The sequence below is a fragment of the Ovis canadensis genome, chromosome 18 (genome assembly GCF_042477335.2).
Source record: "Ovis canadensis isolate MfBH-ARS-UI-01 breed Bighorn chromosome 18, ARS-UI_OviCan_v2, whole genome shotgun sequence".
Taxonomy (NCBI): Eukaryota; Metazoa; Chordata; class Mammalia; order Artiodactyla; family Bovidae; genus Ovis; species Ovis canadensis.
Genome location: NC_091262.1, coordinates 19,510,578 through 19,538,284, shown reverse-complemented (window position 1 = coordinate 19,538,284; position 27,707 = coordinate 19,510,578). Strand labels below are relative to the sequence as shown.

The window sequence follows — 27,707 nt, the reverse complement described above, 5'->3', positions numbered from 1 at the left end:
TTCTGGCAGGTTAAAAAGTGTGCATTTCCACATGGTTTGCAGGGTCACACCAAATTCTAACACTTTTTTTTTTTTTCTTTAACCCTTCCTGCTACTGATTCCTCTGAACACACTGTGGAACTCTGAGCAGAACTCCAGGTTAATCTGCCTGTGGCTGGTGTTTGTGTGCCACTTTTGTGTTGGGCTCTCCCCAGCAGGTTGCCTTGTTCTTGAGGGAGGAAGCCTGCTAGTCACCAGCTTCCTTTGAAACTTCCCAGTTCCTCTACCGCATAGCCTCTGCGAATCTGCTCACTCACCCCAACCACTTTGTTTTCAAGTGCCTTGGGAATGAATTTTTCATCTTCAAACGAATATAATTATTTGGCTCTGTGTCCACTGCATAGGTGCAGAGATAGGCAGCGTGGCTGTAGAAACGCCAGGCGAACAGCCTTCACGATGCAAAGACCACAACGGCTCACCTCCTAATGACCACCCTCGACAAAAACCAACAGCTCCCTAAACGCATCTCCTTCGCACCTCTCTCAGAAAAGGCAGTACGCAGGGTGGTCAGGAGTTCAAGTGCCCAGTGCCCTCCTCTTCAGCTGTAACCTCAGAAGGTCACTTCCTTTTCTTCCTATGTAAAATGGGAATAGAAACTGAATCTACTTCATAGGGATGTTGTAAGGATGACGAGCTATCAAATGCAAACTATTCACACCGTTCAGCACTCAAGGTATACCAGCTGCGCCTACTAGCAACTATTACTAGTAGTAAAGGCTAGTAGGTCGAGTCTCTCTTGGGACGCAGGGAGCCTGGCTGACCACCCAGAAAGGCGTCGCCCACCTTCCACGCCGCTTCAAGTCCCGCCGTCTGGGGGGGGTCGGGGCCCGACCTGCCTCGGCGTGCCAGCGGCCTGGGTCCCACCGCGCTCGCTCAGGGCAGGTGGGCTGGCGGCAGCCCCGGCAAAAACACAGGTGCGGTACCGGCCGCACCGAGGCCGTGGGCGGGGCGAGCGGAGGTCGGGGGCGCCGGGTGCGCCCCGCGGGGGGGCTCCGGTGGCGGCTCCAGAAGTCCGGCGGGCGAGATCCGGGCCCTCCGGAGCGACGCCGCCTGGCACCGGATTCGCGGCCACGCCGGGCGCGCGCCCCGACGCCGGCCCCGCCCCCGGGAGCCCCGCCCCTCGGCACCCCGGGCTGCCCGGAGCGAGCGGCCGCGCTAGGCGACCCGCCACGCGCCTCGTCACTGGAGCTGCTCCCGGCTGGGCCTCGGCGGCTGGTCGGGGAGGCCGCCGCGGGGGAGGCGGGGGCTGCGGGGCGCGACGCCGCCGGGCCGCCCCGCCCTGGGAGGCGCCCGAGTCCTCATCAAGTGACCAATATCCCTTCCAGGAGAACACGGTCCTTCTGAGGGAAGCGGGCTCCGGCGCGCTGCCCCGGCGCCAAACCGCCGTCATCTCCTTCCTGTGCCGGGTGATTCGTCTCCTCACCCACCCGAAAAAACATAGTCCGCCCCGCGCGCCTTTGTGGGACAGTGCTCTTCCTCACACCGTGTGGCTCTCCTGGCCCGTAACCTTTGTCTTTCCCACTCTAAGTGCTCTGGGCCCCACCAGGGGGATCACTCAGCCCTGAGAGAGAACCTGGAGGGAGACGCTAAAGAGGGAGCAAGGGGAAGGTAGGGAGAGGCGAGCCTGGCGGAGGAACACAGAGGGCCGTGGGGGCAGTGCGCACGCGCGCCGACTGAACGAGTTCCGGTCTGGCCGGGGCCTGGCTCCTAAAAATAGCCCCGGTGTGGGGATCCGTGCGCGGATGTCCCGGCGAGTCCGGGGCTGAAGGAGGCGGCTCCGGGCGGCGCGGAGCGCGGGTGGCGGGCCCTGGCTGCGGCGTGTGCGCGCCCGCCCGCATTCGCCGGAGACCGGGTGAGGGCCGCGGGCGACAGGGCTCGGTTGGTGGGGGTCGGTGGGGCCCGAGGGGGCTGCGTCTCGGCGAGAGGACCGGGTGAGGGCTGGGGGGCGCCGGGGCGGGGGGCAGCGCCGCTCGGGAGGGGCGCCCGCGGGGCCCCCGGGACGGCGGCGCGGCGCCGCGTCCCGCTGGCAGGGGCCGGGGCGGAGGCGCGCTGCGGCGGGCCGGGTGGGGTGCGGGGAGGCGGCGAGCAGTGGTCGCGTCGGGGTCGGCGCCTCCCGTGGGGGTGGGGGCGGGGTGCCCCGAGGGCGGGCCCGAGGGCTGAGGGGCGTCGCGGGCCGGCTGAGGGAGGCGCGGCGGCGCGGGCTGGGCGCTCGGAGCCTCCCGGGGCGCACGTCGCGTCTGGGGCTGGGGGGCGGTGGCGGACGTCGCCTCCTTGAAAGTTGAGGGAGTTCCCTGGGGGTCCGAAGGCTCTCTGTGGGGAAACGCCCGAGGGCCCCTTGCTTAACCTTGCCGTGCGAGGCAGGGGTCTCCCCGAAGCGACTGACCCCTGCTGCGGGAGGCGTTTTGCGCTCTTGTTGGAAGAAGTTCCCTCACTTCTGTTTTGGAAGAAGGTTGGTCTAACGGAGCGGAACTCTCTGTGTGTGTTGGTGAGTGTGTGTGTCACTGGCCGGTTCGGTACTTGCGGCCAGAAGGTGGCCTGGGCCGGGGGCACCTGCGGGTGCGGACTCCCGACGGTGCGGGCAGACGTCGCGGGGGAGAAGGGGCTGCGTAGGGAACCGCTCGCTGCCCCCCGGACGTCCATCCAAAGTAGATCCCGGCTCGCAGGGAAGGTTTTCTGTGATGGAAACTTTGTCCTTCAGTTCGATTCCGTCTGTCTTTGATCCATGAGGATCCCTTAGTAGGTGAGATAGTGTAACAAGTTTGGAAATGGTGAGCGTTTCTGCATTAGAAAAAACAAGTTGTTGTGTTCTCCGCCCCCCCCCCCCCTTAAAGTGTCACTGTAAAAATGTCCTCAGACCTGATGACTTGATTCCTGAGATAAGAAGCGAGCATCCTGTCAGGATCCGGTAGGGATCCATGTGCGGATTGAAGAGTCATAGCACAATGTTAACCTGCATTTTAGTTTATAGTGAGATTGTGATTCTAATAAGTGTGCTTTTAAAAAGGCCTGCTGTGGTGTGTTAAGTTACGTGTATTTTTTAAAAAAATATTGTCTGAAAATTGTCAAGTTTTAGTGCAGTATGTTTTCCATGTGTATTTTTTTTTTTTTTTAGTAAATAGAAGGTTCCCTAAAGCTGTAATTAGGTGTACATTACACAAGAGCACTTTTCCTTTAAGAATCCAGCTGTGTTGTTTTGGCAACTGCCAAGTACTCCAGTTGTCAGTTTTAAAATCTGTGTTACCTTGGCAGTACTTGTACAGTCTGTGGCAAAGGTAAACAAAATAGCTTAAAGATTTTTTTCCTGCAAACACAGAAATGGCTTTTATTTTAGTATGAATTTAAGAAATGAGGATAAAATAACCCTTGTTTATTATGACTTTTGTATGTACATCTTTTGGTTTGGTTCATTTTTGAAGTTATAAGTCTTTACTCATGTCTTTTCCTGTGAATGGCAGCTTTTGTTTTAGGAAAAAAGTCAAAAGTGTCTTTACTAAAGTGGATGACAAATTTAGTTAGACTTTATATCAAACAATGAACGCATGTTGTGTGTCTAGTTCTATATGATGATGCACTAACCGATTCTGAAATCATTTTTAATTCTCACTGAGCAGTGTAGTAAAGTGTAAAAAGTTGTGGTAATGGTGTTGCAGTGAAAATACCTGAAAGAGTGCTTCCAGTGAAAGTTTATTTACTAAAGCCATTGTGAGGTAGTAGTGATCTCTCTAAACACAATTATTTAATTCACACTATTGTTATATATAATGGTTTTATTCATCTTGGAGAAAGGATGATAAAATTATGTTTAACTCCTTAAATTACTTCCTAGGAAGTTTTTTTTTTCTCCCCACTAAATTGTTTAGGGTAATGAGTGATTGAGTGGTGGAGGATGTTCCGTAGAAGGAAAGTAGCTTTTTGGGGTTTAGAAGTAATAATTGTTAATATCACTGTTGAATTAAAGCTTGAGAATGATCTTTATTGTTAAGAGTTTTTAATGCTTCCTTAATGGGAGTACTTGTGACAAAGACCTTTGCTTTGGTAAATGGAACTAGAAATAATCTTTTCAAGATGAGTTTTTTGAATGGTGAGGCTTTATTTTTCAGGGCAGTTGCATTATTGCTTTGCATTTTACTTTTAGGATGCAGTGCAGTTTAATTTTATTAATATTCAAGCAGCAATGTCATCACTCATTGGTTATCAAGAGAGAAATATAGAAGTGTATTCTGAGAGTAGTTAAGTAATTATGAAAATATTTATTAGAATATGATTTTGAAGTTAAAATATTTCAATGAAAATTTATTTTAATAGATGTGTTTTCTGATCTAGGAGGAAGAAACCATAAATTTGTTACTGGGAAATAGCATGCTTATCAGTCAGGTTTTGGAAAACCATCTTTTTTTCTCTCCTTTTGCTGCTTTTATAAAGTCTAGCAAGAGAGATTTGTTGTAACATACAATGATGATGGTCCTCGATTTTCTGTGGGTATTTTAAATTTTGTATATTCTGTCTTGTAATCAGACCATGCATGTATCTTTTTGCTTTGAAAGATGCACACTTGGCACATATGAATGTTACAAAGTCTAGCTGAAATCTTTCTTGTGTTAGTGATGGAGCAATGAAAAATGATGTTTTGTGGATTGAACATGTTTAGCATTGCCTTTTTTTCTAGATTAGAAAGAAAATTTCTGAATATTACTAAATTGAGGAGTAATAAGACAACTATAAATATGGAAAATAAAGTCTATATTCTAGTTAGATAACTTCCTGCAAAAAACACTTTAACACATTGTGCTGATTTGCAAGTAAAGGAAGGCTGCTTGACTTTGTCGTCAGATCTTGGTTCTGATCCCAGCTCTGCCACTGACAAAGTTATGAGACATCTTCTGTAAAATGGGAAGGAATTTTACCACCTGCCCCACAGAATTGTTAAAATTAAGTGAAACAGTGGTGTGATAGGTCCTAGGGGTTGCTTGAGGCTTAATGTACGAAGTGTGTACAAAATGTGTATTGCCTCATCTCCCTCCATCCCGTCCTTCCTGTGATGATTGTGTGGGCGATCTGCCTCTTACATGCATCTTTGTGTTTGTTACCAAAAAGGAGTTCATATAATGCATAAATACAGGAGAATATATTTGTTTGGGATAAAATATCCCAACATCTTAAATTCATTGTCCTGTTATACATTAAATGTTTATTTGGCTTATCTGCAGTGATTGTTGGATTCTAACTTCCATGATCTCTCTGCATATTAAAAAAAATAAAAGTCAAATGTGAGTATATTTCCTAACTTTCAATGAAACATATCTCTCAGTGATTATTTGTGAGAGGCATCTTTAAAATACGGTATTTAAAATTTGAAATTAGAAAAGATATTTTTATAACATACCTGGTTTAGTCACTAAGTCACATCCTACTCTTGCATCCTATGGGCTATATGTAGCCCGTCAGGCTCCTCTGTCTGTGGGATTTTCCAGGCAAGAATACCGGAGTGGGATGCCATTTGCTTCTCCAGGGGATCTTTCCCATCTAGGGATCGAACCTGGGTCTCCTGCCTTGCAGGAAGATTCTTTACTGACTGAGCCACTAGGGAAGCCTGGTGTATATATATCTAAAAAATAGCTTTTCTCTAGTGGGTAATTATAATTTTTTATTCTTCATTTTAATTGTTTGGTGGAACTAAATTATTTTTGTATGCTTTATCTGTGTACTCTATGATAAATGGATGACTCCAGTTTATTATAATTGAGAGTGTAAGCCCATTTGTTAATAAGTCTCATGCATGGCACAGGATATGTGTTAACACATAATTAATAAATACTACATTATATAGATGTTTGTCATTTGCTGATTTTAATAATTATTATTGGAATTGATACTTACTGAAGTTAGTAGTTTATTTAACATTGAATCATCTTAGTAATCACTCGAAATCATAAAAAAAAATTAGCTGGTTTATGAGGCTAATGGTGTTATTTGAACAGTGGTGTAGGACAGCAGATAATTTACTACTTCATCAGTTTAATGATTGATGATGTTGAAAGCTAGAGGAATTGTTAACAAGGGTGCAAAAACATACTAGCTGATCTGATTTCTAATAACTATCAACCAAGGCATATCTTTTTATGGTTGTCTTGAATCCGTACTCATTTTATTTTCCTCAGAAACTTTAATTTATGAACTTAAATTCAGCAATCAGTAAAGTTACATTGTTACATGTTTTGAGAAATGTTTTGGTAGTGGGTGGTAAATTTATACTGCATGAGCTGGACCTTTTTCAGCAGCTTATTTTTGTTGCCAGCAGCATGTATGTGGAGGTTGACTTGGATTACTTTGAGGTATGATTTGTCAACCTTGGAACAAAAGGAAACTCTTCATGTAAGCTAGTAAGATAACTAATAACTGTTGGCTTATTAAAACAAGGTCTTTTGCTTTGACTGATACTGTGTTTACTTGTCTTTTTATCCCCACCCCTAGCAATCTATCTTTTCTATAAAGACTAGAATTATATTTCTAAAATTCAGATCTAAGTGTTATACTTCTTTTAAGAAAAACTTCTAAGGCATATAAAATCAGTAAAGAGGCAGTAATGTAAGAGATAAGAGGTTGATCTCTAAAATCTGACTGCCTAAGTTTTAGAATACCCACTCTAGCACTTTTTGTTCTTTGGCAAGTTCTCAATCTTCTTGAAGCTCAGTGTATAAAACAGTGATTATAATATTATCTACTTTACAGAGTTGTTGAGAGGATTGAATGAGATGTATATTATCAGGCTTTTAGCACAGTGCTTGGTACCTTAAAATGTAGTTGTTTTTTTTTTTTTTTTTCTCTTACTGTTACTATCATTACTACTACTGCTGTTGCCATTATTAGTCATGGTTCACTTCATAATATATTCTATCCTATCTTTTCAGGCTCATTGTCAGCAACAACCCTTCAGTTTCTATGACCCAGTTAAGGCCAGCTGTTTGCTTTTCCCTGAAAAGGCTATTATTTTTATGCTGATGTCTCCCACTTTTATTTTTCTAGCCCAGAATTTTCCTGATTTTGATACCCACTTGGAAATCTAGTTGGGATTTCAAACATAATGTTAGCTACATGACTAAAATATAGCTATTTACTCCTCTCTGCCAACCTTCTTCCTCCCTCTTATGTTCAAACCCTGATGTCTCTGCTGGCTTTCCCCATCTTAGTAAGTGGCAGTACTCAAGCCAGAAACCTAAGATAACATTTTGGATTCCTCTCTTTTCTCTCAGATGCAGTTCATCCACACGTTCTGTTGTACCTTCGGAGTTTATCTTGCGCCAATCCACTGCTCTTAGCCATCATTGTGAAGTGAAAGTCACTCAGTTGTGTCCGACTCTTTGCAACCCCATGGACTATGCAGTCCATGGAATTCTCCAGGCCAGAATACTGGAGTAGATAGGCGTTCCCTTCTCCAGGGGATCTTCCCAACCCAGGAGTCGAACCCAGGTCTCCCACATTGCAGGTGAATTCTTTACCAGCTGAGCCACCAGGGAAGCCCTTCATTGCCGCCTGTTTATTTCACAGCATCATGATCTCTTACATGAATTATTGCAGTGGCCTCCTAACTGGGCATCTTGTTTCTTTTCCTGTTCCTCATAAGTTCTTTATTCACACCGCAATCCTAGGGACCATTTTAAGAGCCTCAATCTTGTCATTTTTTGCTTAAACTCTTCCAGTGACTTCCCATTCTGATCTTTCTTGTTCTCATTATCTTTTTCTTCATTGGAGGCCAGCTACTTGCACCTCTCAAGAGTTTTTTAAACTCTTTACTTCCATTTTAGGGTCTTGTGCACTTTTTGTACCACCTGCTTGAGATGTTTTTCATAAGGCTGACCTGGCCAGACTCTTTGGAACTTGGCCCAAATCTCACTTCTTTACTCAGACCATCCTGTTTAATGTTGCAGTCCAGTAGTTACTCTATCCCATATTTTATTTCCTTTAAGAATACTTAGTATATTTGTAGGTATCTTGTTTGATTATTGCATAAGTATGGTCTTTATCTCTGTTATCTGAATGTAGTATTTCTGTAGCTTGTTCATGTTTTTGTCAGGGATTGGAATGCTCCATTGTTCATATACCTACTGAAAGTTATCCTTTAAGTTATACCCCAAATGTTATCTTGATACTGATTTTAATCTTTTTAGACAAAGTTTACCTCCCTTGCTCTCACTGCAAACAATATTTGTAGAGTAAAATGTGTTATTGAATATTTCAGTTCAGTTCAGTTGCTCAGTCATGTCCAACTCTTTGCGACCCCATGGACTGCAGCATGCCAGGCCTCCCTGTCCATCGCCAACTCCCAGAGTTTACTCAAACTCATATCCATTGAGTCAGTGATACCATCCAACCATCTCATCATCTGTTGTCCCCTTCTCTTCCTGCCTTCAATCTTTCCCAGCATCAGGGTCTTTTCCAGTGAGTCAGTTCTTCACCTCAGGTGGCCAAAGTATTGGAGTTTCAGCATCAGCATCAGTCCTTCCAATGAATATTCAGGACTGATTTCCTTCAGGATGGACTGATTGGATCTTCTTGCAGTCCAAAGGACTCTCAAGAGTCTTTTCTAACACCATAGTTCAAAAGCATCAATTCTTCAGTGCTCAGCTTTCTTTATAGTCCAACTCTCAAATCCATACATGACTACTGGAAAAACTGTAGCCTTGACTAGACAGACCTTTGTTGACAAAGTAATGTCTCTGCTTTTTAATATGCTGTCTAGGTTGGTCATAACTTTTCTTCCAAGGAGCAAGTGTCTTAATTTCATAGCTGTGGTCACCATCTGCAGTGATTTTGGAGCTCAGAAAAATAAAGTCTGTCACTGTTTCCCCATCTATGTGCCATGAAGTGATGGGACCAGACGCCATGATCTTAGTTTTCTGAATGTTGAGTTTTAAGCCAACTTTTTCACTGTCCTCTTTTCACTTTCATTGAACATTTAAAGTATTGTAGTTGACGTCAGTCTCTTCTGCTAGGGTGAGTTCCTGTGTCAGAGATACTGCCTTGGTCTTTTAGTATGCTCAATACAAACCTGTCTTGCCACATAGTGAATGCTCAGTAAATGTTGAATTGCGTGAAAGTTGTCTGAAAACTAAGATGACCAACCCAAATCAAGTTTTCCAAATGTGACTTTAAAAATGATAAAAGTGCTTTCCAGATTATAAAATACTAGTTTGTGCATTTTTTGTACATATTGACATGCATGGGTCAAGGTTGGAATCCCAGACTATTGAGCATATCCTGAGATTCCATCTTGTGAGAGTTTTTGTGGCCAGCATTAGGAACCGAATCACTGTTTGTAATGGTGAAGATCATTCTACATTCTAAACATCTGACTTACAAATGAGATTTTGAAATGTGACTTATTTGCACGTTGGGGACTACTTTGTCAAATGTTTATTTTGGTGATGAAAACTTTTAATAGAGTTAAGGTGACATGGATCATGAAGAAAAGGGAGAAAAGAATCTGGGAGTCAAAAGATTTTATTTTTCAGAAATGACTCAGTTTACCCAAAGTAATGTTTTGGTGTTGGCAGAAGGTTGTTGTTGTTTTAATGTTTTATTTTGGGAAAACTTTAGATATAAGACTAATTCAGTGAGCTCATATACTTGTCACCTAGATTCATCAATTGTTAATATTTAGCATATTTGCCTTATGGTTCTCTGTATTTGCAGAGTGATTTCAAAGTCTGGAAACATATTATTTTATCTATAATTTGAAGCTCCTTGATTACATCTATAGAGGATACCAAAGATTCAAGTGTGTTCGGTTAAAGTCAAAGGCATATCTTTTGAGGCAGAACATCACAGACCCATACAAGGGATAGAAATGCTGCATTCATGTACATTGCTGACAAGGAAACCACATATTAAACATACAACATACCATATATTACAATGTAATAGCAGAAATCCACTCTCTAGATCTTCTTTTTCCTACTCTACCCTCCTCCTCTTCCTGTCATAATTATTGTTATTGTTGAGCCATTTGAGAGTAGGTCTCATACATCGTGATCCTTTACCCCTATATGCTTCAGCAATATTGCCTAAGAACAAAGAGATATTCTTACATAACCACAGTATGATGGATTCAAGAAATTTAATACTGATACAGTAGTTTATTATACAGTTCATGTTGGAGTCTCTTCAGTAGTGCCAGTAAGATTCTTTAATAGTTTTTTTTTTTTTAATTCCTTTTTAATTTTATTTTAGTTGTCATATATCCTTTAACCTGAGACAGTCCTTGAACCTTTTTCCCCATGAAATCGTTAGTTTTGAGGAGTACAGTCCTTTGTTTTGTAGGATGTCCATTACTTTGGGTTTGTTGTGTTGCTTCTTCGCTGGTAGATTCAAGTTCTGCATTTTTGGCTAAGCTTTGATATGTCTTTCCTTCAGTGCATCACTGTCAGGAGGCAATATCATGTCTGTTTGATCCCTTGTTGTTGATGTTTACTTGTATCACTAGTTAAAGTTTGCCTACCAACTTTTTCTCCATGTAAAAATTTTCATTTTCCTCCTTGTTATTATGGAATAATCTTTGGTGAGCCGCTTTGAGGCTGTGTTTTTGTTTTCCCTAAAATGTTCACATAATGGTTTTAACATTCATTAATGATTTTTGCCTGAATCAGTTATTGTACAGTGGTTCCGAAGTGGTGGTTTTTTTTTTTTTTTTTTTTTTTACTGTTTCTTCTACATTTGCTAGTTGGCCTTCTATTAAGTTGTAAATTAGAACTTTTCCTTCTCATTTGTTTATTTAATATCAATATAAATTCAGAGATTCTTTTTTTTAAATTAAGTAGGTTATTCTCTCATTACTTGTCAGTATTCACTTTGATGTTCCAAATAAACTCAGATTTGGTCAGTGGGAGCTCCTTCAAGTTAACTCATCGATTGACACATTCCTATCATTTTTGGAGCACTTCATTCCTTTTGAGACAAAAGATATTTCAGGTTCATTGTCTGCTTTTTCTGCTGTCCTAGAATCAGCCATTTCTTCAAGGAGTCCTGGTTTCTTTCATTGGGTCAGAGTATTTAGAAATCAAGAACTGGACAGCAGGTAAGCTTGTTGACACTGGAATATCATTGTTTTGAGCCCTTTCAGCTGACTAAGCTAAGAAATTTTGAGTTTATGCTGATTGCTCAGGCAGTAGGTTGTAATTTTTCTTACATTCCTGAAACATCTTGCAACAGAATCACTTCTTTTGAAACTGTTAACCATTTAAGTGACTAATTTGTCCTGTAATTTTTCTGTTTAATTTTGTAATGGTTGGGTCTCATTTTCCAAAACTTACTTTAAACTTTGTGGAGATAGGAATTCTGTTTTGTATCTTTGTTTGCTCAGTGAGTATGTTTCACAGTGCCTTGAGCATGATTGGTACCCATGTGTTGTTTATATTATAAATATAATAATGACTCAGTATTATTTTTATTAGTGTTATACCATAGTTAAATAATCTTGTGTTTTGTTAAAAGTTTTATGGAATCTTCTAAGTGAATTGATGATTCATTTTTTTTGTTTTTAATAGTTCTGCTAACCTTGAAATAAAGTTTTTCAGCTTTAAAATTTTAAAAACCTTATTCCTGAGACTAAAGTATGTAATTAAAGAACATCAAAATGACTAATCCTGGCATTGCTGTTTTGTACTGTTCTTTAGCCCTTTCTGGGCTTCACTTTAATTATAAAATGAGATGATATCTAGATCCTTTTTAACTCTAGGTTATATGCTTTATATCTAATTAACATTGATTTGTTTATGAAAATAAAATTAAGTGCTGCAAAGTATAGTGGAAAGAATATTGTGTTCCTGAGCCAGAAGTCATTGGGTTCTAATTCTTTGTAAGCATTATGTTACTTTGGTAATTTATTTCATAGTTTGGTTTTCATTATCTTATTCAATCCGTAGGGCTAGGTGATGAGGAATAAGAATGAACACTTGCTGTGTGCTTGATGTGTGGAGTGCTGCAGGAGCACATAGAAGGCACAGTTCACCCAGTTTCAGGGAGATCCAACCAGTCCATCCTAAAGGAAGTCAGTCCTGAATATTCATTGGAAGGACTGTCGCTGAAGCTCCAATACTTTGGCCACCTGATGCAAAGAACTGACTCATTTGAAAAGACCCTGATGCTGGGAAAGATTGAGGGCAGGAGGAGAAAAGGACCACAGAGGATGAGATGGTTGGATGGCATCACCGACTGGATGGATATGAGTTTGAGCAAACTCTAGGAGTTGGTGATGGCCAGGGAGGCCTGGCATGCTGCAGTCCATGAGGTCACAAAGCATTAGACACAACTGAGCAACTAAACTGAGGAAAATTTATTCCAGTGACTTCTTCAACTTAGGTTGAAGTCTAAAGGGTGAATAGGACTTAGCTTTGTGAAGAGAACGGGTAGAGAGTACCAGACCTGTAATAAAGACAAGAGATATGCTTAGGGAGCTTAGATTGCTTGGAGAAACTCAAAGAGTACCTATGGATGAATCAGGCAGTGCCAGAGAGATGACACTGGAGAGGTAAGTAGGGACCAGATTTGAAGAGCCCTTTAAGCTATGTTAAGGAATTTGTGGAGCTTTCCTGGTAGCTCAGACGGTAAAGCATCTACCTACAATGCGGGAGACCCGGGTTCGATCCCTGGGTCGGAAAGATCCCCTAGAAAAGGAAATGGCAACCCACTCCAGTATTCTTGCCTGGAAAATCCCATGGACCGAGGAGCCTGGTAGTCTACAGTCCATGGGGTCACAGAGAGTCGGACGCAACTAAGCGAATTTGTATTGTGTTTTAGGGAAAATCTCAGCATCTTAAGCCTGGCAGGAAATTAAAAGGTAATACTGATTGGTCTGTGTCAGCTTCTTTAGAGAGAGTTAAAATTGGTAGGTAGGGAGAGTAATTGAGGAGGATATTACAAAAAACTAGTTAAAAAGGGCTAAGGTGGCTGGACTATGGTAGTGGAATGAGGATTGGAGAAATAGTTGAATTTGAGAAGATACATAGTGGGGGCTTGTGGAAGGAGAAAGAGAAAGAGTTTAGGGTGATGATTAGATTTATGGCTTGGGCAGTTGACTGAATGAATGAGTTTACTGAAATAGGAAGCACAAGGGAGGATTAGGCTCTGGAGGAAGATGATGAATTTACTTGTGATAGACTGCTTAGGTGGATTAAGAGGGTATAGTCAGAGAGTGGGATGAATAATTTACTCCTAGAAGTGGAATAGTTCCTATAATGACCATGTCTAAGGAGTTGGCCATGGAAGGGGTATTTGAAGAGGAGTGGAAGTGAAGATATGTAATGGGCAGGGAAAGAGGAGGAATTGTCTATTTATAAAAGCCTGTGTGTGTGCTTGCCCTAAGGCAGAGTAACTCTGTTTTGATTATCTCAAGATTTTCAGTGTTTGACCTTGGAAAATAAAAGTGAAATCTTTCAAATACTGTGTTCTCAATTGATGTTGTCAGTTGTGTCCAACTCTTTTTGACCTCATGGACTGCAGCACGCGAGCTTTCCTGTCCTTCACCATCTCCCTGAGTTTGCTCAAACTCATGTCCATTGTGGAGAAGGCAGTGGCACCCCACTTCAGTGCTCTTGCCTGGCAAATCCCATGGACGGAGGAGCGTGGTAGGCTGCGGTTCTTGGGGTCATGAAGAGTTGGACAAGACTGAGCGACTTCACTTTCACTTTTCACTTTCATGCATTGGAGAAGGAAATGGCAACCCACTCCAGTGTTCTTGCCTGGAGAATCTCAGGGACGGCAGAGCCTGGTGGGCTGCCATCTATGGGGTTTCACAGAGTCGGACACGACTGATTCAACTTAGCAGCAGCAGCAGCATATCCATTGAGCCAGTGATGCCATCCAGCCATCTCATCTTCTATCTCCCCCTTCTTCTCCTGCCCTCAGTCTTTCCTAGCATCGGGGTCTTTCCCAGTGAGTCGACTGTGCATCAGGTGGCCAAAGTATTGGAGCTTTCAGCTTCCTCATCAGTCCTTCCAGTGAATATTCAGGGTTGATTTGTTTTAGAATTGACTGGTTTGATTTCCTTGGTGTTTAAGGGACTCTCAAGAGCCTTCTCCAGCACCACAATTCAAAAGCATCAGTTCTTTGGCATGCAGCCTTCTTTATGGTTCAGCTCTCACATCTGTACATGGCTACTGCAAAGACCATAGCTTTGACTATATGAACTGTTGACAAAAGTGATGTCTCTGCTTTTTAGTACACTGTCTTGGTTTGTCATAGCTTTTCTTCCAAGGAGCAAGCGTCTTTTAATTTCGTGGTTGCAGTTAAGATTTTCTTAAGTTAAACAAACAAAAAAAGAAAAAAACCCACAACAAATAAACACATTTTTCTTAACAAAGCAGGAGGCTGTTTAATTGCTCCAGGCTCATCTTGTATTTTACCTTTTCCAGTCCTGGAATCACCCTCTTTTCTGAAGAGCCTTGGCTCCTTTTATTGGAAGATGGCATTTAGAAACCAAGATCTGGGTGCTAGGTGTGCTAATTGCCCCTGAGGTATCATTGTTTCTATGCCTTCTCAGCAGAGCTAAGAAATATGTGTATACTAACCCATACATTCACATCTACAGTTGGTTCCACTGAAACGTAGAGTGTATGTTCCTAAAGATCACTGTGCTGTGCAGAGTTGTGTAGTAAAGATCATGGGGTTTGGGGCATCCGTGGATCTAGGAGAATATACTCAGACTTTGTCAGTGACACATTAAAGGCTTCCCCTGTGGCTCAGTGGTAAAGAATCTGCCTGCAGTGCAGGAGGTGTGGGTTCAATCCCTGGTTTGTGAAGATCCCTTGAAGGAGGAAATGGCAACCCGCTCTAGTATTCGTGCCTGGAAAATCCCATGGACAGAGGAGCCTGGCAGTCTACAGTCCTTGGGATCTCAAAGAGTCAGACATACTAAAGCAACTGAAGACACACACACAGGAACCTAATAAACCTATTTACAGCAGCCATGGTTTTAACTGTGGTTAAGTACAGTTTTAACTGTATTAAATAGTTTAAGTAATCATAAAGAGTAAATATGCCTTTCTAGTATGGGAAACACATGAAGTTTGCTAATGTAGATGAATTTTGGAAGGGTTGTGGCTTGTGAATTATTATGAAGTCGTAGATAGTTAACCTGAAATCAGATGAAACAACACTAGATGTGGATGGATGTGGCTCATAACAGATGCTGTTATATTATGGACTGTGGTAGATCATTTTCATTTGAGATAATTCTTCCTTGGGTGCCTTGCAATTTATTCTTCATTTCTGTAAATTTTTTTCTAATTTTTTAAATTCAGTTACTTTTAACTTTCTTGTTTTTGTTTTTAGTTTTTCGATTGCTGAGACAAAGTGGTTTTCATATCCTCAAATGCTTGTTTGAATATATTAATCCAATTATTAATATAATAATAGTTCTTAATTACTAGGGATACTATATTAATAGAATATATTTAATTCTGTTTGGAATACTGACTTACAGATTTTTTTCCTGCTTTGAGGTTATTTTTGGTAGGGTTTTCCCCTCACATGATATGTCAAATTCTGTTCCCTGATTTTCTGGATTGCACTTTTCTTTTGTTCATTTTTATGGTAGTGGGTTTTTTTTACAGTATTCCTAGTTTAATGGTGCCCTCTTCTGTCAGTATAGAATAGTCCTGTTATTTCAGTAGTTTTTATTTGTCTGTTTTAATGGTTGAAGAGATGGATTGTGAGACTTCCATTTCTATGATTCTTTTTGATCTAGCAAGGCCTTAAATTTTTCCCTTTTTCTTTTTCTTTTACCATCCAGTTGCCAAAGGACACTCCTCCTTTTTTTCTGTCTTCTCCCAGAGTGTTGTGCTCAAGGTTGTACCACTTTACATGGTGGATCATGCTTTAAATGATACCTATTTGTTTAAATCACCAGAAGTTTGAACTTCCTTGCCTATATTCTGTGGTCTGCTCTGCCCATTTCTCCAGTATTTTCCCAGATTTAGAGTGGGTTTAATATTTTTGGTGGTCTTTGCAAATGACCCTAAGGCCTGTTTGCTGGCACCAAGCCTTGTGGTTTAGTGGGGGTGGAGTGACAGTCTTAGAGGTCAGGCATTGAGATTTGGTAGGTTTTCTGTTTCTAGTCATACTTGTTTCGTTGTTGTTGTTTTTGGTTTTCAGGCTGTGCTGAAAGCTTGGCTTTGAGTAGAATTTCCTTTGCCTCATTTTCTTCATACGGTTTGTGTTGTGCTTAGTTGCTCAGTTGTGTCCAACTCTTAACGACCCCATGGTCTGCAGCCCACTAGGCTCCTCTGTCTATGGGGATTCTCCAGGCAAGAATGCTGGAGTGGGTTGCCATGCCTTCCTCCATGGGATTTTCCCAACCTAGGGATTGAACCCAGTCTGCCACATTGCAGGTGAATTCTTTACCATCTGAGTCACCAGAGAATAGGGGGAGTATTTTTAGTTACTTAGATAATGCTACCACCAGCATCCTCACTAAAATGTCTACTTCTGGGGGAGAGAGAGCAGGAATCTATTGCTTACACTACTGGTGCTACAAAGGTTTTAGTTACGAAAAGGAATAAGTAAGTCAACTTCCATTGCTGAGCTGGAGACTTTAGAAAGTACCTTGTAGGAAAAATAAGCTAGTTTAAATATTTTTACTTCATTCTGCTGGCGTACAAATGCAGGTTCTAGGTTACTACAGGAGTCTTAAGTACTTTTTTCTGTCAAGTTATTAATTCAAAGATTTATTTCAATAATGTATATTAGAAATACTTTGGTTTTATTATAATATGAATGAGTTATAGACCTATATTCAACCTAAGACTTGGTACTTATTTATTCTAGTGACAATATAATATAATACCTTTTTGAAAAAGATAATTTATAAACTTGGAAATTGATCTGATAGATGTTGACTTCCTTGAAAGTCAAACTACTTGTATCTCTTCTCATTGTTTTTCTACTCCTTTTCAGCCTTCTCAGTTTTATGATTTGAACTGTTGTCCTTTGATTACAGTAAACTGTAGGTATTGTGTTATTTCTTGGTTGTATACTTTTTATTGTGTTTAATAGGTTAGCACTATGTTTATTGAAGCTAAAGTTGATTAGTTCTCTCTTATATACTTTATATCTCTGTCTTTTTAACATGAGAAGTTTAACCTAAAGTTGGAAGTTATTTATGCTTGGTTTCTAGAATTTAGTTGCTTAAAATATTTTTTACATTTAAACATTTCTTTCCATAGAATTAACAAGTTTTTGATCAGTGTTTTATGTTGTTGGAGTAGAAATTGACATGTTCTACTAGTCATCATACATTTATTTTTAAAAATATAGGCCAAAATTAAAAGGTGTGTTGACTTTAAATATCAGAAATCTTCCATAATATAAATCAAAACTTTTTATTATTAATGATGTGTTTTTGGAATTTTCCTCCAGCCTTTTTCATGGTGTTTAAAGGCAGTCAGTACTTACGCCCAGCTGCCTGTCTTTTGTATCTCATATATGAGCTTTCATTTCTTTTTTCATAGCTTCTATAAGTCATAGATAATGACTTGACAGGCATTTTATACAATTTCTTTTCATTGCTCTACCCCTTTTCTTCCTGGTAAATATGGTAGCCTGGAAGCAATCTCCATGGCTCTGTTCCCTTGCGCCTTCCTTTTGTATTTTTTTCATTTTCCATTGTCACTACTTTAACTATTGTTTCTGTATCATTGATGCAGAAACATAAGCACATATAAGATATAACTCTTTGCTTCTAGTTGGTGATTGTGTAGAAAGAGTAAAACCCCATTTATTACTGTGCTACATTAATTACCATGTGATGTGTAAATTTAGACACAATGTATAGAATAAGGAGTTCAGGGAAGGAAGAGTTTAGAAGTGACCAGGGGATGCTTCATGGGAGAATTGATATTTGAACTGGATGTCAAGCTTTATTGTCAGAAATGTAGAAAATACATTCCACATGTATTGAACCCAGTTTGGCTCAGAAGTTCAGTTCAGTTGCTCAGACCTGTCCAACTCTTTTGTGACCCTACGGACTACAGCACGCCAGGCTTCCCTGTCCATCAGCAACTCCCGGAGCTTGCTCACACTCATATCTATTGAGTCAGTGATGCCATCCAACCATCTCATCCTCTGTCATCTCCTTCTCCTCCTGCCCTCAATCTTTCCGAGCATCAGGGTCTTATCCGGTGAGTCAGTTCTTCATATCAGGTGGCCAAAGTATTGGAGTTTCAGCTTCATCATCAGCCCTTCCAATGAGTATTCAGCACTGATTTCCTTCAGGATTGACTGGTTGGATCTCTTTGCAGTCCAAGGGACTCTAAAGAGTCTTCTCAAACACCATAGTTCAAAAGCATCAATTCTTCAGTGCTCAGCCTTCTTTATAGTCATACCTGACTACTGGAAAAACCATAGCTTTAACTAGATGGACCTTTGTTGGCAAAATGATGTCTCTGCCTTTTAATATGCTGTCTAGGTTAGCCATAACTTTTCTTCCAAGGAGCAAGGGTCTTTAATTTCATGGCTGCACTCACCATCTGCAGTGATTTTGAAGCCCCCCAAAATAAAGTCTGTTTCTGTTTCCAGTGTTTCCTTATTTTTTGCCATGAAGTGATGGGACCGGATGCCAAGAACTTTGTTTTTTGAATGTTGTTTTAAGCCAAACTTTTCATTCTCTTCTTTCACTTTTGTCAAGAGGCTCTTTAGTTCTTCTTCAGTTTCTGCCATAAGGGTGGGGTCATCTGCATATCTGAGGTTATTGATATTTCTCCCGGCAATCTTGATTCCAGCTTGTGCTTCCATCCAGCCCAGCATTTCTCATGATGTACTCTGCATATAAATCAAATAAGCAAGGTGACAATATACAGCCTTGACGTACTCCTACCAAATTTGGGACCAGTCTGTTGTTCCATGTTTGGTTCTAACTGTTGCTTCTTGACCTGCATACAGATTTCTCAGGAGGCAGGTCAGGTGGTCTTGGTATTTCCATCTCTTGAAAAATTTTCCACAGTTTGTTGTCATTCACAAGTCAAAGGCTTTGACATAGTCAATAAAACAGAAGTAGGTTTTTTTCTGAAACTCTCCTTTTCGATGATCCAGTGGATGTTGGCAGTTTGATCTCTGGTTCCTCTGCCTTTTCTAAATCCAGCTTGAACATCTAGAAGGTCACAGTTCATGTACTATTGAAGCCTGGCTTGGAGAATTTTGAGCGTTAATTTCCTAGCCTGTGAGATGTGAGTGCAGTTGTGTGGTAGTTTGGACATTCTTTGGCATTGCCTTCCTGTGGCTACTTCTGAGTTTTCCAAATTTGCTCATAAATTGAGTGCAGCACTTTTACAGCATCATCTTTTAGGATTTAAAATAGCTCAACTGGAATTTCATCACCTCCGCTAGCTTTGTTCATAGTGATGCTTCCTAAGGTCCACTTGACTTCACATTCCAGGATGCCTGACTCTAGGTGAGTGATCACACCATTGTGGTTATCCGGGTCATGAAGATCTTTTCTGTATAGTTCTTCTGTGTACTATTGCCTTGTGGCTCAGCTGATAAAGAATCTGCCTGCAATGCGGGAGACCTGGGTTCAATCCCTGGGTTGGGAAGATCCCCTGGAGAAGGGAAAGGCTCCCCACTCCAGTATTCTGGCCTGGAGAACTGCATGGACTGTGTAGTCTATGGGGTCGCAAAGAGTCAGACACGACTGAGCGACTTGCGCTTTTGCATTCTGTGGAGTCTTTTGCCACCTCTTCTTACTATCTTCTGCTTCTCTTAGGTCCATACCATTTCTCTCCGTTATTGTGCCCATCTTTGTATGAAATGTTCCCTTGGTATGTCTGATTTTTTTATTTAGTTTCTTTTTTTTTTTTTTTTGCTGTTGAATCTTTTTTTTTTTTTAATTTTAGTTTTTTATTTTTTTAAATTTTAAAATCTTTAATTCTTACATGCATTCCCAAACATGAACCCCCCTCCCACCTCCCTCCCCATAACATCTTTCTGGGTCATCCCCATGCACCAGCCCCAAGCATGCTGCATCCTGCGTCAGACATAGACTGGCGATTCAATTCACATGATAGTATACATGTTAGAATGTCATTCTCCCAAATCATCCCACCCTCTCCCTCTCCCTCTGAGTCCAAAAGTCCGTTATACACATCTGTGTCTCTTTCCCTGTCTTGCATACAGGGATTATACAGAGTGAAGTAAGCCAGAAAGAAAAACACCAATACAGTATACTAACACATATATATGGAATTTAGGAAGATAGCACTGTCTGATTTTTTTAAAAAGATCTCTAGTCTTTCTCATTCTGTTGTTTTCCTCTTATTTCTTTGCACTGATCATTGAGGAAGGCTTTCTTATCTCTCCTTGCTATTCTTTGGAACTCTGCATTCAGATGGATATATCTTTCCTTTTCTCCTTTGCTTTTCGCTTCTTTTCTTTCCTCAGCGATTTATAGTGCCTCCTCAGACAACCATTTTGCCTTTTTGCATTTCTCTTTTTGGGGGATGGTCTTGATCCCTGCCTCCCCTACAGTGTCACGAACCTCCATCCATAGGACTTCAGGCATTCTGTCTGTCAGATCTAATCCCTTGAATATATATTTCACTTTCACTTTCATTATATTTCATTATACACTTTCACTGTACAGTCATAAGGGATTTGATTTAGGTCATACCTGAATGGTCTAGTGGTTTTCCCTATTTTCTTCAATTTAAGTCTGAATTTGGCAATAATGAATTCATGATCTGAGCCACAGTCAGCTCCCTGTCTTGTTTTTGCTGACTGTATAGAGCTTCTCCATCTTTGGCTGCAAAGAATATAATCAGTCTGATTTCGGTGTTGACCATCTGGTGATGTCCATGTGTAGAGTCTTCTCTTGTGTTGTTGGAAGTGGGTGTTTGCTATGACCAGTGTATTCTCTTGGCAAAACTCAGCCTTTGCTCTGCTTCATTCTGTACTCCAACCCCAATTTTGCCTGCTACTCCAGGTATCTCTTGACTTCCTACTTTAGCATTCCAGTCCCCTGTGATGAACAGGACATCTTTTTTTGGTATTACTTCTAGAAGGTCTTGTAGATCTTCATAGAACTGTTCAACTGCAGCTTCTTCAGCATTACTGGTTGGGGCATAGACTTGGATTACTGTGATATTGAATGGTTTGCCTTGGAAACAGATCACTGTGTTGTTTGGCTCAGAAGTAGAAGGTGGTAAACGGGAGAGAGCATGAAACCAGGCTGCGTGGAGCAGGCTCAGCTTGGCTCTTCAGCTGAGTAAGAGCTAGTGAAAAGTCTTTTAAACTTGGAATTGACCAGGGCCTTCTTTAATACTAATATACCAATATAACGAGATAGGGAAGATATGTCTAATAAAAGCTTGGTTCCTTAAAGAATAATACTTAGCAACACCTATTTAAAAAGGACAGTTCTAGCCTCATTCTTTGATTATTTGAAATAAATTCATGGGAATATATGCCTTCAAGTAGAAGATATGTATAAAGATAGACATTCTTTTCTCCCTCTTCTCTGAATCTCACTTCTTGATTGTCTTTCCATGTCAGGGCAAATGTTGTGTTCTCCATAAAGAACTCATTTCTTCCAATTAGGAGGCTTTTCTTTTGAAATCCTCCATTAAACTTTGTATCTGTCCTTTTGTACCTACCATGTTTGATGTTATAATAAAGGCAGTAGATGTATACACACTGCATTGAAGGTTTTATGCTTGTGTCTTATTCTTGCATTTTCATGTTGATTTTTAGTGAGTATATAGTGATCTATTAAATTTCTGTCTTTAAAATGAGCCTAGATTTTACCCTAGGATTTGGGCTGAACTGAGGTTTTGGACTGAACTGCTGCTGCTGGTCTGGATCAGTAATTCTGAACATTTTTTTCTGCTAGGAGATACAGTAGATGAAATTTTGACACATGCACTTCCATGGATCTGCTTAGCAGGGAAGTAAACTGTTGCAGTGGTTTATAATTGCCACAGCTCTTCTAGGATACGTTGTCAGTGTAACAAGCAGTAGATGCTGTACAGTTCTCAGGGCAGTAGCTGTAAGTCTTCCTAATTCTGTGCCACTTAGGAAAGTTACACCAGAATGCAAGCAGAGGTAATACTGTCGGGATAATCTAAAGACCCCCACCTCTCTATTTTAAGGCTCAAAGCAGCCCTTAAACAATATCAAATTATTTGCAATGAAAATCCCAAGTTATAGTATTCATCTTTGAGAATAACTTTAGAGTGGTTTGGGTTTTTTCTTTTCCATTAGTGCAGATATTTTTGTTGTTACTATTAGTTTTAAATAGATTGAACCCTCTTTTGATGTGGATTAGACTGGTAGTCTGAATTTTACGCCTGGATTCCATTTCATTTCATCAGTTTTAGAGCTTGTCTTCCTAAAAAGACCTCTGAGGCATATTCCAATTCAAACTGTAGGAAATAAAGTGTTCAAATTTTTTCTAGATTCTGGCCAACATCCTTATTAATATGGACATCTGTTTGACACACTTTGGCAGCTTACCAGACTTTTTAACCAAAGTGATGTATATTTGGCCATTCATCATGTTAAGTGCCTAATGTGAAATTTTAAAGTGTGTTTATTTAAAAATTTTTTTTTCTGGACGAAGTATACTTTTTGTTATTAGGGTTTGAGTGGTTGAGGACTGTGAAAAATGATAAATTCCAGTAACTATATGCCTGATAAGGAATACTAGGAGTGTTAGCCCTTAAGGTTGGGTGGAAGCATAGAACAGACGGAGCTTCAGCGTTTGAGATGTAACATCCTCTACTTGGTGAAATATAGCAGTATCAGAACATGTAATAAATGTTGATATTAAATATTAATATGAATGCTGTCAGTATGGTTGCTGATTATAGATTTGAGGGTGATAAATTATTTGGAGAATAAAATAGGAACTAGTAATTTATGTAAAATGCTTAGTCATTTGTGGCTTAACTTCAGATATGTGTATCATTATGGGGAAGATGTTAGATACCATAACGAAGCAAGAGTATAGAAAATAAAATGCAGAGATACTGTATTATAACAGTAGAAATGAACACATATATCCACACAAAAACTCATATACCATTGCTCATAGCAGCATTATTTATAATAGGTAAAAAGTGGAAACAATTCAAATGTCTGTCAGCTGATGAGTGAGTAAGTAAAATGTGGTGGGTTGTAGTACTGATGCATGCTATAACGAATGGATCTTGAAAACAGTTAAGTGAAATAAGCTAGTCATGGAAGACCATACTATGGTTCAATTTATAGGAAATGTTCAGAATAGGCAATTCTAGAGAGACAAAAAGTTGGTGCCTAACTGTAGGGCTTGGGGTGTGGGTTGGGAATAGGGAGTGGAGAGTGACTGCTGAGAGATAAAGTTTCTTTTAAGGGTGATGAAAATGTTCTAGAATTACTGGTGAAGGTTGCATATTCTTGTGAATATAAAAAACATCCAGGTGTATATACTTGAAATGTATGAATTCTATGGCGTGTGAATTATATCTCAAAGCTATTTCCTTTTTCATTTTGATTTTTAAACAGAGGCTGTGTGAAGAGATGTTTTGGAGTAAATGGGTACTTTGGGGGAAGCAGATGGAAGTGGAAGGGAATGGAGGAAGATGGGCATTTCTTGGCATCAGTGTACTATCACATTCTAACGCAAATGATGCCTTCTCCATTTGCTGGCTAAGAGTGTGACAGATTGTGTTTTAGTGGGCATTGTATAAGAACCTAGCTTTTTAACATTATACTGATGCTGAAATTGTGCATTGTTCCACTCGGCAGGATTAGTCTTGCCTTTGTCTTATTTTTGTATTTTTTGTAGTATTAGGTTGAAATGCTTTCCTGTTTTCAAAGTGGTGCATAATTGTGTTCTGCCCATCCATCCATTCTACACCCTGCTTTGCTGTTTTTGTTCACACTTGCTCTCATTTGTGTCATCTTTCTTACCTCCTGTATTTTGAAAGTCCCTAGTTTCCTGTGTACTTGAAATCACTTTCTTCCTTCAATGTTTGCTTCTGTGAAATGAACAAAAATGTATTGTTTCTTGTGGCTTAGTATCTTTTTATGTGTTTATAAATCTGTCCTTTTAAGGCCTTAGTAGTATTTTTTTTTTCAATTCTAGCGTTATATTAAATGATCCCAAATATATTCCAAAATGTCTCATTTGGCCTTTGCTGTGTACAGTGTTTGGGCATCCCAGGTGGCGCTAGTGGTAAAGAACCCACCTGCTAATGCAAGAGGCATAAGAGAGGAGGTTTTGATCCCTGGGTCAGGAAGGTCCCCTGGAGGAGGGTATGGCAACCCACTCCAGTATTTTTTTACCCCAGGTTTTTTTTTTTTAATTAATTTGATTGGAGTATAATTACTTTACAGTATTGTGGTGGTTTTTGCCATACATCGACATGAATCACCCACAGGTATACATGTGTCCCCCATCCTTAACCCCCCTTCCACCTCCTCCCCACCCCATCCCTCTGGGTTGTCCCAGAGCACCGGCTTTGAGCGCCCTGCTTCATGCATTGCACTTGCACTGGCCATCTATTTTACATATGGTAATATACATGTTTCAGTGCTGTTCTCTCAAACCATCCCACCCTCCCCTTCTCCCACATAGTCCAAACATCTGTTCTTTACATCTGTGTCTTTTGCTGCCTTGTGTATAGGATCATCATTGCTGTCTTTCTAAATTCCACATATATGCATTAATATACTGTACTGGTATTTCTCTTTCTAACTTACGTCACTCTGATAGGCTCTAGTTTTGTCCACCTCATTAGAACTGACTCAAATGTGTTCTTTTTTATAGCTGATATGCACCACAACTTCCTTATCCATTCATCTGCCAATGGGCATCTAGGTTGCTTCCATGTCCAGGCTATTGTAAACGGTGCTGCGATGAACATTGGGGTACATGTGTCTCTTTCAGTTCTTCTTTCCTTGGTGTGTATGCCCAGCAGTGGGATTGCTGGGTCATATGACAGTTCTGTTTCCGGTGTTTTAAGGAACCTCTACACTTATCTATTGTGGCTGTACCAGTTTGCATTCCCACCAGCAGTGTAAGAGGGTTCCCTTTTCTCCACACCTTCTCCAGAAATTTATTGTTTGTAGACTTTTTGATGATGGCCATTCTGACTGGTGTGAGCTGGCACCTCATTATGGTTTTGATTTGCATTTCTCTGATAATGAGTGATGTTGAGCATCTTTTCATGTGTTTGTTAGCCGTCTGTATGTCTTCTTTGGAGAAATGTCTGTTTAATTCTTCGGGCCACTTTTTGATTGGGTTGTTCGTTTTTCTGGCGTTGAGCTGCATGAGCTGCTTGTATGTTTTGGAGATTAATTTTTTGTCAATTACTTCATTTGCTATTATTTTCTCCCATTCTGAAGGCTGCATTTTCACCTTGCTTATAGTTTCCTTTGTTGTGCAAAAGCTTAATTAGGTCCCAATTGTTTATTTTTGCTTATATTTCCATTACTCTGGGGAATGGGTCATAGAGGGTCTTGCTGTGATTTGTGTCTCTTACGTTTTTGTGATTTATGTTTTTGTGGTTTCCTCTGTATGTATGCTTATGTTTTTGTGATTTATGTGATTTATATTTTCCTCTACAAGTTTTGTAGTTTCTGGTCTTACATTTATCTTTAATCCATTTTGAGTTTAGTTTTGTGTATGGTGTTAGAAAATGTACTAGTTTCATTCTTTTACAGGTGGTTGACAAGTTTTTGCAGCACCACTTGTTACAGGGATTGTCTTTTTGATCCTTTGCCACAGATGAGGTGTCCATAGGTGCGTGGATTTATCTCCAGGCTTTCTGTTTTGTCCCATTGATCTACATTTCTGTCTTTCACCCCAGTATTCATGCCTGGAGAATTCCCATGGACAAAGAAGCCTGACAGATTACAGTCCATAGGGTCAAAAAGAGCTGGACACTCAGCACGCACGCATGCATGTATACAGTTTTTGATTTCTGATTTCTTCAATAAAGTGATCATTTTTTAATAGGAATATTGCTGACCAGTTGACTTCCAGTGGCATTCTCCATCTCTTCCACTTGCCTCCTTTTCTGGGTTATTTCTTTACAAAGCTAGCACTTAGAGCTTGTACTGTATGTCAGGCAATATGCTAAGTATATATGCTTATTTAATTCTCATAACTAAATTTATGAAGTGTATGAACTATTACTGTAGTGTTTTATAGATGAGAAAACTAAGACTCAAAAGATAATGCTGATTGTTCTTGGTCTTAACTACATATGTGTAGCTTTTTGGTGTTGTATATATGTTTTCATAATGCGTGACCTTCGTATGTATTTGATAGTTGCTCAGAATTTTGCAAATGTATTCCTGAATTGAATCATACAATATGTATTCTGTATCTGGATTTTTTCCCTCACCAAAATGTTTTTTGCAGTTAATCCATGTTTATGTCTATCAGTATTTTATTCCAGTTTACTGTTGCCTAGTGTTCCTTCATATGTTTATATCACAATTTTTTCATTCACCTTTGATGAACATTTTGGTTTCCAATTTGGAAATAAAATTTCTCCCCTTCATTTTTGTGCTATTTTCATCATCTGTTTTATGCTGCATGTTGTCATTTTTTTATATTATTTCTACTTTTGCTTTACAAACTTGTATCTTTTTAAAAATTAAAAGAAAATAAACTCATACATCATTTCTGTTGGTCAGTCTTTGTGTAGAAATAAGTTTTTATCTGCTGTTTCTTAGAGCAGATTTATTGGAGAAGGCAATGGCACCCCACTCCAGTACTCTTGCTTGGAAAATCCCATGGATGGAGGAGCCTGGAAAGCTGTAGTCCATGGGCTCGCTGAGGTTCAGACTTGACTGAGTGACTTCACTTTCTCGCATTGGAGAAGGAAACGGCAACCCACTCCAGTGTTCTTGCCTGGAGAATCCCAGGGACGGGGGAGCCTGGTGGGCTGCCGTCTCTGGGGTCGCACAGGGTCGGACACGAGTGAAGCGACTTGGCAGCAGCAGAGCAGATTTATAGAAAAATTGAACAGGAAGTACAGAGTTCTCATATACTAATACTTGTTTCTCTCTCATTCTTTATCTGTCTCCTTTTCCTATTATTAACATGTTGCATTGGTGTGATACCTTTGTTACAGTTGATATTGATGCATTATTATTAACTAATCCATAGTTTACATTCACTTGGTTGTACGGTTCTAGTGTTCTTCCTGAAGAACTTCTTTCAGTGTTCCTTGTAGAGCAAGGTGACAGACTGGTGACAGGTTTTGAGCTTTGGTATATCTGAAAGTGTCTTTATTTGTCCTTCATCTGTGAAGGGTATTTTTGCTTTATGTCGATTTTAAGTAACAGGTTTTCTCCCCTAGCACTTTAAAGGCGTTATTCCTTTGTTTAAACTTGTTAAAACAAGTTTTCCCTTACTTTGGTTGCTTTTAAGATTTTTTTTTTTTTTTAATATTACTGGATTTTAGCAGTTCAGTTGTTAATTATGTGCTTTGGTATGGTTTCTTTGTGCTTGTTTTTTGTTCAGTGAGTTTCTTGAATATACAGGTTTAGTTTTTCTCAAATTTGGAAATTCTTTTGCCTTTATTTCTTCAGATGTTTTTTTCTGACTCCCTATCCTTCTGGGACTACAATTACACCACTTTTAGACTGCCCTTGATATTCTTGCAGGTACTTGATGCTCTGTTCTTCATTTC

The 27,707-nt window shown here is 40.3% G+C and overlaps 1 protein-coding gene across 17 annotated transcripts in view; it reads left to right on the top strand.

Moving 5' to 3' along the window:
• The first annotated feature begins 1,353 nt into the window (after positions 1–1,353).
• The window catches only part of MEF2A (myocyte enhancer factor 2A), a 187,707-nt gene continuing 161,353 nt past the window's right edge, over positions 1,354–27,707 (top strand). For 6 of the 17 annotated variants that reach the window (XM_069559216.1, XM_069559207.1, XM_069559218.1 and 3 more), the window contains exon 1: positions 1,700–1,891. The gene's annotated coding sequence lies outside the window, so the exon portion shown is untranslated. Of the gene's footprint in view, positions 1,892–2,214; positions 2,489–27,707 lie in introns of those variants that run through there. The other 11 variants (XM_069559217.1, XM_069559215.1, XM_069559204.1 and 8 more) reach the window with 7 other exon arrangements.